We start from the raw sequence: 13,300 nt of genomic DNA, 5'->3' as shown, positions 1-13,300 counted from the left end.
TTCAAATCCCGACGTGCGCAAGTAAATTTGATTTACGACCCCGCAAACCCTCTCGGGAACTCTAATTTGGGAACCGCCCACAGCAACAAAAAAATTTGGCGAAAAGGCGTAAAGGGGTTCCATCGTCATTAACAGCCGAAAGATTTGTAATAATTCACGAAGTGTATATAATGACATCTTTGGAAATTACTGAATAATAAAATTAATTTACAAATTAGTGAAAAAGTCTCCTTTCGTGGCGAATGATTAACTAAAGTCGCCATTTGTCATTTGTAGGAAGGTTCGACGAACAAACGGATCCGCCGATGATTATTTGGCACTTTCTAATAACCTTTCAACACGGTGGACGAATATACTAACAGTATTATTTTCAACAAATAATTATAAGAAATAATTAGTCTCCTGAAATATCAATACAAATTGAAAATATCTCCCGAGTAAAAATAAATGCCGCCAACGGGAATTGAACCCGTGCCTTCTGATGTTTGGTCAGATGCTCTGAAACCACTGAGCTATTTCGGCTTATTTCCAACCCGCCAAATGATTCAATATGTACCTCAATCAACAATTAATGCTTATTATATTTTTTCCACCTGTAAACAACCAACTTTATTTTTGTAGGAAAGGCTTTGTGAGTGGTAAATTTCTCACTAGATGGCGTCGAGACATATTATCTGATAGAATTATTACGCGATCGTCTGGACGATGTAGGCCCTCTGATTGGTCAAATTCAAATTGTGTGTTTCGGGTAAATTCCGCATAGGGGGTCTGCAGGCAAAAAATACCACTCTGGCCCTCAATTTTAACCAACCGTAAGGTTCATTTCGGTTTAAATATGGCCGATACGCACGGCGGAGATGGCCGACAGAGCACGCCTCTGGCGGTATAAAGAACGAACCAAATGACTGCCGAATATTTAAATATGCAGTACACATACATAGTTATGCAAAATTACTTGACCAAACAAGCGTTTAATAAGAAGATTTCTTCTGGAAGCTTATCATTTTGTGATGGCATTATTTATTTTATTAAAACACAAATAACTTTGTTTACATCACTTTATTATATACAACCTATTAGCAATTACCTGATCGTTGGATTGGACGTGGGAGTCATTCTCCTTGGCCAGCGCGGTCTCCAGGCTTGACGCCGCTAGATTTTTTTTCTTTTGGGGTGCAACGAAGTGCAAAGTTTGCCAAGAACTTCGTTAGACGTATTTACGAAGCCACAGATGAGATACGAATTGTAAATAGTGTTACTTTACGTTTACACTTTTGCCTACAAGCAGAAGGTGGACATTTTGAAAATTTGTCAACACTTCAGTATTTTCATCATTTTTGTACGGTTTGCAATATTTTCTGTGTATTTCAAATGCATTTGAAATAGTGCATTTAGTGTATTTCAAATGCGCTATATGAACAAATACTGTTTTAGAAACTAGATAAAATTATCCTTCCAGTGTTAAAAAATAAAATTAAATTATCTAAAAATTAAATTATCCTACAAATTATTCATTTAATATGTAAACATTTCTATTTCTAAATAATAAAATTTAAATATGAAACGTGAAAAATGTTTTCTAAAACGCATATATTATCACATTTTTGCTTAAATTTTTTCTCCAAGCATAGAAAAATTGTGAGAACTCTATATTTCGAAAACACATTTTTGTTTGGGGGAATTTGTAAGAAAACTGTACCTTCACTATTATCTTGTTCATATAATTAAAAATAAGAAATAATTTTTAAAGTTAAACCGATTATTACGATAGCGGCGCGAAATATGAATGCATTTTGGCTTTTTTTAGGATTTTATGAATGGATTCCAATATTCGAGGCAAACTGGAAAAAAATGTTATTTCTTTTTCTAACGCTAAAAAATGTCGTATTTTCGCATTATAGAAAAAAATAATAAAAAGACTTTTATAAAATATGGACGCCCGGTCATATGTGACCGTCAAACGCTGGAGTTAAATTAGTTATAAGCAATGACATTGCATAGTGAAGTGATTAAAATTTATAAATAATTTTATCGATAAATTACCAATAGAGTACGGGAAAACTGGTTGGGGATCTGCCTTGAGCACTCACACAGAGCGGCTCAACATAACCCAAAGAGTGTACTACGCTTTGTGTCAATCACTAATAGAGTACGAGATAACTGGTTGGGGTCTGCCTAGAGCACTCACACAATTATAAAAGTTCCGGTTAGAACTCCGACAGAAGAAATATTTAAAAACTTCCAAGTCTACAATGATTAAAAAATATTTTATTTAAAATTAAATATATATATATATATCTAAATACTCCACTGCCCAACATAAATACTCGACCAGAGCAATAAGCCAAAATATACTGGTTACTCCCAGTTTGAACACATCTTTTGGAAATATTAAATTCTCTGCTACGAAATTATACAATGCTCTGCCAAATCAAACAAAAAAAAAAGTGGGTGTGTCAAGCCTACGCAAGACAGAAGTGAAACTTCTATTATTCCTCTCTCTCTATTTTCATTTCATCATCTCTATTTTCTCTCTTAGGTTAGTTTGAAAATTAGAGGTTAAATAATTCAACGACGAAGCATGGATTTGCTTTTTCTAATATTTTCTTATAGATGAATGACGTTCGATTAATGTATAGTTCCAAAAATTTTCAATTTATTCACAAGTATACAATATTACATAAATAACAATATTACAATTAAAAATTACAAAGAAATTACAATGACAATTTACCAATCATGTGCCATTTTCATTGTCAATTTCATGAATATCATTTCCTAATGTCGTGATAATTGGGTTATGGTAACTAAAGTGCGAGATATATACATTCCAACAATACTACTATATTGTGAAATATTTATCAACTCTTATAGGTTATATTTACCTTATGTTAATGTCATCACTGTGTGAATCAGACTCTCCTCTTCTTTGGTGATTCTCAGGGGATATTTCCTCTTGTGCCACTGATGTGTTCATCACCTCTATCTCGTCACTACTCATTTTTAACACTGAAATTCTGTACCAAACCGTATGAACCACAATCAATTACGTATTTCACTCGTATTACACTCACGACGCAGTATACTAACCAAGCAGCTGATGCTTGGCGTGGCGCAGTTCGCTGGTGTCTGAGAGAGAGGAAAGAAGAGAAGAGAGAGAACGTTCGTGAGCGGCTCCCCCACCTCAACAAGCGCATATGGTGAGAGAGGGACAGTGAACGGTGAGCGGTGGTGGGGGTACCCGCATTTTCGTGTCGATCCTAACTCGGTTTTACTCCGTCCCCGAAAATCCATTACGCGCCTAAAGAAGTTTCACTTCAATAATAATGTAAATGAATACATTTAAAACAAAAGTAAAAACATGGCTGAGAGAACAAAATGATATTCAACTTAGAAACATTATAAAGACGATGTAAAGACAACTTGAAACCAAATACAAAAGTTTAAAAACTACAGGCCGCCTCAGAACAGGAAACCCTAGTGAGGGCTGTGAAATAAAAAAAATATATATATAAATACTTATACTATACTTTATACCTACATCATATAAAACCTTTGCAATTACAACTATTAAAAAAAATCCGTTCCACAAAATCGACTCCAAATGTGATGTAGATTCACCAGTTTCCGGACATTGTGTATAAGTATATTTGAGGCACGTTCCAGAGTGGAAAATACTCTCAGTATCACCCTTTTGACCAAGGGCAATCACTTCCCTACTTCCCCGCCTTCCTCTGCCCCATACCCTTCCCGCCCTTCCCTTCAGTGTCACAACATGCTCCAATTAGGTTGGGAGCAATTGTAACTCTTGTGCGGTATTCACATAAAAAAGCGGAATCGTGTTTACTCCTCTATAGGTCAAGTTTGACGTAGGATAACATTGTTGCGAATGTTTTAACTGGCTAGTACGTAAAAAATATATTAAAATTGAGTGCTGCCATTTTCTGTTTTAGAGTATTTTGCCCACACCATCCGTTTCAGTACGCATACGCACATTAAACACTGATAGAAAATCCCGCCTGACTCAGTCAACGGCTAAACCACCATTCGTATTCTGCTTAGTAAACCCCGATCTCTTGAAACGATCTCTTGAAGAAAGTAATATCCTTTTCATCCAGAGTTCGATTTTGCTGACACAAATATCACCGTTGGCCTTCCTTTTATATCTTAACGTCTCGGAGTTTTATTGAAAATATCTCAAATTGACATCCGGATCATTGCGTATTCTACGCGTGTGTATATGCTAGAGGTGAGTCCTATGAGTACTGGGTGCAATGAGTACAGGTACAAAGAAATACCGGTGACAAAATACTCAAAAGTATTTAAATACCTACTAAAATACCCATCAAAAATACCTTGTAAAAGTACCTACTAAAAATATTTAGTCCCGGTATAAAATACTTGTGAGTATTTTGGAACCAGGTAATTTGGATATTTGTCACAATTACAAAGTATCGCATGAAAATACCCGGTACTTTTACTGGGTACGATAAATACTCCTCACCTCTAGTGTATGCGGGGTATATTGCATCGCCGCGCCGACACGGCTCTCGAGGTATTCCTCGCCCGTTGTTCAATATACTGTTTAAAGACGGGGAAAAGATAGGGAAAGTGGGAGTCCAAGGAAAGCTGGCAGAGAAATGAATCGTTTGTGAAATGAAGAAACGATGCCAATTGAATTCGCGATACAAACGGAACACATGGAACCGTTTTATTAACTTCTTCGCACGGTCCTACTCCCTGGGACGAATGAAACTGCTAGTGGCCGCAGTAAGAAAACATATATCCGGTAGGCCACCTCAACCGAATGAGTGCTAGGCATTAACCGCAGTAAAATATGCCTCCTATCAGATTTATAATCGGGAGGAGTCCTCGAAAGGGACGACTTCCGCTTTCAATTGGATGGCGGATTAGATATTTTACTGCCTCTAGAGTTACCTTCAAGGTCGTTTGTGAGGTGCTTCTCCCCATGATAATGTTAGCATCACGCTTTTTTAGTATTTTAACGCAACTAATTAGCCGTCAACGTTTGCCATTAGTTTTGATAAAGTGGTAGGTCGGATATTTTCTTCACAAAAATTACACCATCGGAATATACCTACCCGTATTATCCAAACTCTTCATCTAATGTCAAAACACTTTCATTATGAGAGCCAGAACTACCTATGTCCATTAAAATTTAAAAATCTTATGAAAATACATAAAATTTTAAAAAATTAAATATATAACAAAAGCACCCTTATTAAATTACTATAGTAGTATGAATTTTACATCTCTTCAATTAAAAAAAACATAAAAAAAAACAGGTAAACAATCTTAAGACGCGTTTCCTGTAAAATGGATTTTTTTATTTAAGACATGTTTACTTTGAGGTATAAAAATGTTAAGTGAACTAACTAAATTATTGACGACAATATTAGCGATTCTTAAACGAAAATTGAAAAAAAAAAATCAGAAAAGGGTACGGTCACATCTAGGACTATTATATATTACAATTTTAGATATTATATTAGAATTTTCAATGACTTTGTATTCCTATATAAAATTCTAAATGATTTAGTTGATATTCCGGTATTTATAGAATTGATAAGCTTCCGGATTTCACAACGTAATACTAGAAGTCAGGATTTATTTCAGTGCAGAAATTCTGGGACTAACTACCATATGTATTTCTCTTTGCCCAGAATACTAATGGAGGGAAACAATTATACCAAGTCAGTGGACATCTTCAATTTATCTTTAAACAAATATAAAATGTTGTTGATGAAGCATTTCAGTAATGTACAATAAATAATGTATATTTCTTATTATGCATATGTAAAAGCCCCGAAAAAGGGCGTTAATGAATAAATAAACTAGTCATTAAATTATTCCAAAAATAAAAATGAACTACAAACTTTAAATAATATATTTTTTCCAACGTCAAATTTATAACCTGCGACTAGGTCCAGACCCAGACCCAATGAGATTATAGCCCAGCTACATAGATCTATGTCATTAGTCAGATGTTGTAATAAATGGATCCTGAAGAACATTCCTCACTTTTCCCAACAACCACTTAAGGAAGAAGTATTTGTTTCTGCCATCTCAAACTTAATCCATTTAATTCTCAATGTAATTATGTTCAGACCAGAACGTTACTTATTGCTTTCTCAGATAACGTAACGAGCGATTAAATTATTAACGCCAACTATTATTTGCCATGACCCAGACGTAAACAAGCCTTTCCAAAAGATAAAAACGTCCTGTCAAACGATGAAGACCAGAATTGGGTCGGTCGATATTCCATAGAATATTTAATGATTGCAGCACCTCTCTATATCAACTGGGTTCTGATTCAATCATTAAATATATTTGGGTCGCTTCCCTTACGTCAAATAATGGATCCGCGCTCTATTATATTTTGCGGATTATGTTCCAATAAGCACAAATGATCACAGTACAATGCTTTCGTAGCATAAAAGGCTAATCTACCCGCAGCTCCTCTGGCGGCAGATGTATAATAGTGGGTACTGGCACCTCTTATACGTCTGCAAAGGGTGTCCAAATCGCAAGTAAATTTTATTTAACAAATTATTATAAGCATTAATTAGTAGAGTAAAATATCCATACAAATTGAAAATATCTCCCGAGTAGAAATAAATGCCGCCGACGGGAATTGAACCCGCACCTTCTTATATCCGGTCAGGTGCTCTGGACCACTGAGCTACGTCGGCTTATTTCCAACACGCCAAATAATTCAATATGTCCTAGTACTTCAATCAACAATTACCTACTGCTTATTATATTTGTTTCACCGGTAAACAACCAACTTTATTTTTGTAGGAAAGGCTATGTTAGTGCTAAATTTCCCAATGATTCGGATGTCAGTAGTTTATTTAAAAAATAATAATAATTTAAGGGGGGGCTAGGGTTTTAATTTTTTTTTTTTTGCATTTTTTTTTAAATAAATGCTTTATATGTTAAGAATATTGTGTTCAAATTTCAAGTTGATTGGAGCAAAATTGACGAAGTTACGAGTATTTTTATACCTGTCGGATTTTAATCCCTACCCGACCATACGTATAAGCCGAGCAGAGCAGGAAGCTGAGAAACAAACTAAAGAAGGCAGGATTCGTCGTAGACAGGAGCAAAAAGGTGCTTTAGACATCATGGATGATAGCAACATCCTTTATGGACCTGGCATTGATGATTCAGTGTGAGGTAAGCCGATGAAATTTGCTTATAAACGTTTAATACCAGATTTTTTAGTGTTCAAAACTTTATAGCGTTTTTCCCAAAACTCACGTTTTCAAAGTCGGTGACCGTCATAACTTCAAAACTACTGCACCGATCCTTTTGAAATTTTGAAAACTATTTTTGTGCATAATTTACGAGGTAACGCTGGAGAGTTTTTTTCAAATTTGTTAATAATTATTATTTTACAATAACAAATTAGCCGATTTTTTTCACTAAAAATAGCGTTTTTCCCTTCAAAGTGTTCCAAAAAAGTGAAAAATTAAAATTTCGAAAAACCCTCCAAGTCTTACCTGGGAAAAACTATTATCTAACGAATGAACATTGATTTTTTGATTTCAGATGACTCAACACCGAGTTATGAGGGGCACCGTCATTCTACTTTTTTTTGATACACGTCAGAATAATTGCTTCCATTGCCGTGTTTTTTAATATTTCTCCGTGAAAATTTTATACAACATTCTCAAAATGTCATACTTTACTGTCCTATTAGATTTAACAAAGAAATTTTAACTGTATTGTCACAAAAAATTCACAAAAATGCCTTTTTTCGTACGAATTAACCCTAGCCCCCCCCTTAAAGTATTCAATATGTACTAGTACTTTAACCAAATTTGTATGGATATTTCAGGCGAATAATCATTGCCTATAATACTTTGTTATCCTTAATAAAAAAAACTAGCCTTAAAAACATTAGTTAACCATTAAAAAATACTCAATTTTATTTGTGTTATTTCACAATTTATTAATTAAAATAATATATAGTACACTTGCGGCACCCTCCATAGTGGAGGATACTCTCGGTATCGCCCTGGTGTAAGACCACCATTCAAAATTGAAACGTTGCTTGAAATGACTTAAGTCGTGTTTGGTGTCCAGACTTAAATAACCAGGTTCTACCCCATTTTCACCCGCCCCATACCCTTTCCCTCCCCTCTACTTTACAAAATAAGCCTACCCCAGTTGGGGATACCATAGTTCTCTGGCCCCAGATGGTTGTGCGGTATTTACATAAAAAAGAAAACCACCAAGTCTCTAAAAATACGCAGTGTGAGTTTAGCGTGCGGATGAAATTACTGTAAATTCATATTTACGTTGTATTTAACTGTCAATTCAACGTCAGAAGTATGTAGGTTTTTATAAATTTAAACTAAATCAGTTATTTAATTGTTGAAGACAATATTAGCGATTCCTAAACGAAAATTTAAAACCCTTACCTGGGTTCGAGTCCTAGATGTGACCTATCTTTTTCTGATTTTTCTGTTTCAAATTTTCGTTTGGGAATCGTTAATATTGTCTTCAATAATTGAATATTACATTTTGAGGTTTTACTCATAAGTTATTCCAAAAATAAAATAGTAAATATTTAATCAAACTGTGATAACCACATTTTAATAATGATACTAAAAATATACACACGATAATAAAAACTAAAATACTTGCAGAACTTGAAAATAAATATATTAACAATTACGAATTGAACACAATAACATTAAATAATTGTGAAGCCGAATTGTGTTACGCTACCTTCTTCTTTAGCCAATGTTTCGGACAGCATTACAGAATTGATCAAGAGCCAAAGGCTGCGCTTTCTAGCCTCTTGACAATGTGACGCGCGATACTGAGAAAGACAAATATACAAGATTTACTGAGGCCTGCAAATTAAATTATACTATAAAACCAGTCTCAGACACTTTACCACAGTTTTCGACTACACACCTGCCCTGATTATGGTCACTGTAACGCTGTCCGAAACGTTGTCTGAAGAAGGACGTAGCGCAGCACGGCAAAATATCCCAAAAATAAATTACTATAATAATACTTTAGGAAGTGAAAATCATAACTAAATGAGAACCTACTTAGAAAATCGCTGTAATTCTGTGAAAATCTCAAATCAATACCATAAAATAATAATAAACGGTGTTTATATTTAGTCTATTTAATAAAAATTCAATTCAGTATTTTTTTTAAATGTATCAAGTATAATACCTACTTGTTTAATCAATATCTGAGTCTGGCCTTCATAGATGCGCATTAATAAAACATTCGTCATAAAAGATGTAGTGCTAGTTCAGACACGGCGGGAACCGCGCGGTTTGAAAATCGCGCGGGAACCGCGTGGTTCTTATTTACGCAGGTATTCATATAATCATTCAGACATAATCGCGCGGTTAGTCCAACCTCGCGATTACCGCAACTCAACCGCTAGAAAATAGAATCGTGCGGCGCCCACGCGGTTTTATTACTATGGAGATCTTCCTCAGCGTTCAGTAGCGTTGCGGGCACCGCGCGATCAACACGTCACAACGAGAGCACGCCTGAGCTAGCTATGGATCGCTTCGACACAGAGTTATTTATTGATGAAGTGGAGAAAAGACCTGTAATATGGAATCTTCAGTGTGCGGATTATTCGGATAAAATTGCAAAGAACCGAGTATGGCAAGAGTTGGTGAAAATATTTGGAAATGGTGAAGACACGTTGGAAAAAAAGGCTATTTTAGGTAAGAAAAATTTATTGACATTATTATATTTTTGAATCTTGCCATGAAACACTCCCTTCGTTCGCGAAGTAATGAGCGAATTTATCGCTCATTACTTCGCGAACGAATAATATTTAAAGATGACGGTGCCCCTCTTCCTGCATGCAAGGTATTGAGACTAGTCATTGGTGCAGTATATAAAGTATCTTTATATTTTATACCATCTCTACTCCTCACATAGTTGTGTAGAACGTAACAGGCTTTTATTATGTCTTTGGCAAAGTCTATTTTCACATTTATAGGCCTATGAAAGATACGCCATTTGTTAGCCAAAATACCAAAAGTGCACTCAATGTTACGTCGGGCTCTCGATAACCTATAGTTAAAAATCCTTTTTTCATGTGATAAACATTTGCCTGCATATGGTCGCATTAAATTTTCTGATAAACCGAAGGCTTCATCTCCAACTATGACATAAGGCAGTGGTGTTGAATCTACATAAGATATTGGTTTAGGTTGTGGTATATTTAATGATTTTTCTATTAGTCGTTTATAAAATAAAGAATTTTTGAATATTGCGGAATCACTGCTTTTGCCATAAGCCCCAATGTCAACATAAGTAAAGCAATAATTGGCATCGCAAACTGCTAAGAGCACTATAGAAAAGAAATGTCTGTAGTTATGATACAATGATCCCGAATCGACAGGCTTTATAACTCGGATATGCTTGCCGTCTATAGCACCAATGCAATTTGAAAAATTCGCATATCTCTCAAACTCTTGAGCTATTCTCTTCCAGAAATCTTCGGTTGGTTCGGCCATAACTTTACTAACCAACTTTTTCCACAACGATTTACACACTTCACGGACAATTCCTGTAATCGTAGATTTTCCAAGGCGATAGTTGTAGCTTAATTCTCCAAATGAACAACCCGTACCAAGATACCTAAAACAAGAAAATTAATAATGACATTATTTTCAGGTACAACACTCCAAAAAAAATGGAAAAACATACGGGATTGTTACAATAAAGAATACAAAAAACTGAAAACAACTCCTTCCGGTTCAGGTGCTCGTAAAGGAGCCCAATATATGTATTTTTCAAGGCTTTCTTTCCTGCAGAAGAGTGAAGACAACGATGAAACTACTAATAGTATGAATGAACAGTAAAATGTAATAATAGATGAAGACAATAATGAGACACATCAATTAAACGCCAATGCAACCGAAGCCACTGAAGTAGGTCCCACTAAACGAAAGAAAAGAAATATACCAGAAGAACGAATAAGTGATTTAATTGAAAAAAGCATTGAGTCACGACAAAGTTTTGAAAAAGGACTTCAAGAAAATAATATTTCCAGACAAGATGACGATAAACTTTTTTGTTTATCGTTATACAAAGAACTGAAAAAAGTACCAGAAAATCGACGTTTAGCGACCAAAATTGAATTGCTTCAAGTTATACAAAAAGGACAAGCTTTACCACCCTCTGTTCGCATCAGTGCTCACCAGATAATACCTAATACATCGTATTGGCAAAATCAACAGTATACAACTCCGCAAGGATATTTTACTACAAATGGATCAACTTCTGCTGTTATTCCGCCTGGGTCACCATCGCCATCATCTCAATATAGTACTGCCTCGCAGTCTTCTACAATAATAGAAAATATATATGCTGATTTTAATGAACAATAAATAAATATCTTACCTCAAAGTTACTACGAGTTTTTCTTCTGGTGACACGCTTGCCCTCATATGTGTTTCAGAGCTCAAAATATCTTCCCCGATTAGTTTAATTAGTTCATCAGAAGATTTTATTGACATTCTTAAATAGTCAAAAAATTTCCTCTCAAACATTCTTAAATTGGGATATAGCGTTACGAATTGGCCATGTGTCAGTCGATCCCTTAATATTGGATGCACCCAATACTGCCTTTTCCTTCTTTTCTTTATTTTTTTTCTGGAGCAGCCACAGACACGCTAGTTCCTCTTCGACTTCCATCTTGAAACTGATCGCTAATCGCTAACTAACCGCCGATGTTTGAACAGTCAACATTTTTGCGGTTCAAACCGCGCGATTTTATCAATCGCGCGGTTATCGCCGTGTCTGAACAGGCCCTTACCTAACTATTATTTGTCAATGGAGATAAATTCATTCAAATATTTTGCGTGGAAAATTCTAGTTTTGAATTACAATTTAATAAAGCAAGTTATGTGAGAAAAATACAAGTTTCATGTTATCTAATTTATAGATTGAGCTTATAAACTGTATGTGTTGTCTTAACATTTTGTTTTTAATTATACAAGCTGTATTTAACCTTTTTATACATCAAAAGCAATTTATTGAAAAACAGTCATCTGATCTAAAAGTAAAGTTTCTAAACGCATTTGCTTCAAATTTGTGCCACTTTTCGAACACAGATTTAAAAAAAATATGTATTTACGTAAAGACTGTTCAGAATGTCTAATCATCGCTAAAAATGTTTAAATTAAAGCCGTCTTAGTCACAAGCTTGTAGGCTAGGCGGGGAACCGGTGGGAGGCTGTGCCGTATCTGCCCCATCTGTCCCACCGTGGCTAGGCGCCTGCCTATATTCTCTACGCCGCGCTGGGCCAAGATCTCGCTTAGCGTCGCACGCCTCAATGGGGACAACGAGCGGTGGCTATCAGCAACAGATACGTGCTGTGAATCAATAAAGCTAAACGCAATGGAGAAACGGTTAGTTACAAAATACAGGCGAGGCTTTAACTTCAATCATCATTACTAGAAAAGTATTTTAAAAAGTAAAATAAAGAAATGCATAAAGAGATACTACAACAACATGGAAAAGAAACGAGGATTATTAAATACTACACATTGCACCATTATTAAGCTAACCCCAGCGAGACGACATCGACGTTCGTCCTCTTCCTTCTGACGCGTCTTGTTCGAAAACGATAGACAGAAGGTACTGTAACGATGACTACGCCTACGATTTTTTGGTTGCGACTAGTGTAATCACTAACAAGATCAAATTTAAGTAAACACTAGTAGAAATCAAGAAAATCGGGAAAATTAAAGTAAAAAGGGTTGCATAACAAACAGAAGGGGATGAGAATACATAGCTTTCTTGGGATTTCAGTTTTTAATACAATTATGTTAAATTGAGACGAAGACAAGTAGAAAAGATGCATCACAAAATGTCGTTGTAGAATAAAATTTTAGTGTGGAAGTAGGTCATTAAATATTAGTTTTGTATTTATATAGTTCATTTATGGGAAACACTGTTCACTTTTACAATTGACTTTATTAATCGAGACTACATTAAACTTGTTCCTTAGACAGATCACCAGACAATACTAGTAGTAATAATAATAATAATATTTGGCTAATTTATATAGCGCCGTTTTCGTGAGAAATCACCTCAAGGGCGCTGTATTAGTGATGTAACATTGTCAAACTGCTGTTTATCCGCCGCCATATACTATATACTTGTATTGATAGCCTTTAATAAAATTAAACTTTCATTGTATTTAAGAATTTGGTATTTCCAATACCCATATAAATTTCCCCATTACTGAAAAGCTCTCAATGTTTTAGTT

General features: G+C 35.1%; 1 protein-coding gene, 1 non-coding gene and 1 pseudogene across 2 annotated transcripts in view; 2 read left to right on the top strand and 1 right to left on the bottom strand.

The window, feature by feature from the left end:
- LOC149408915 (uncharacterized) overlaps nt 1–13,300 on the top strand; it is a 208,607-nt gene that overhangs the window by 163,202 nt on the left and 32,105 nt on the right. The window lies entirely within an intron of this gene.
- Nucleotides 449–522, bottom strand: TRNAF-AAA (transfer RNA phenylalanine (anticodon AAA)). The gene has a single exon. It is a non-coding gene; the product is annotated as a tRNA-Phe (tRNA).
- On the top strand, nt 9,566–11,510 carry LOC149408916 (uncharacterized; annotated as a pseudogene).

Source organism: Hesperophylax consimilis, unplaced genomic scaffold (assembly GCF_061612785.1).
Source record: "Hesperophylax consimilis isolate HC1 unplaced genomic scaffold, BYU_Hcon_1.0 scaffold_42, whole genome shotgun sequence".
Lineage (NCBI taxonomy): Eukaryota > Metazoa > Arthropoda > Insecta > Trichoptera > Limnephilidae > Hesperophylax > Hesperophylax consimilis.
The sequence above is the reverse complement of the archived record's forward strand: the minus strand, read 5'-3'. Positions and strand labels throughout refer to the sequence as shown.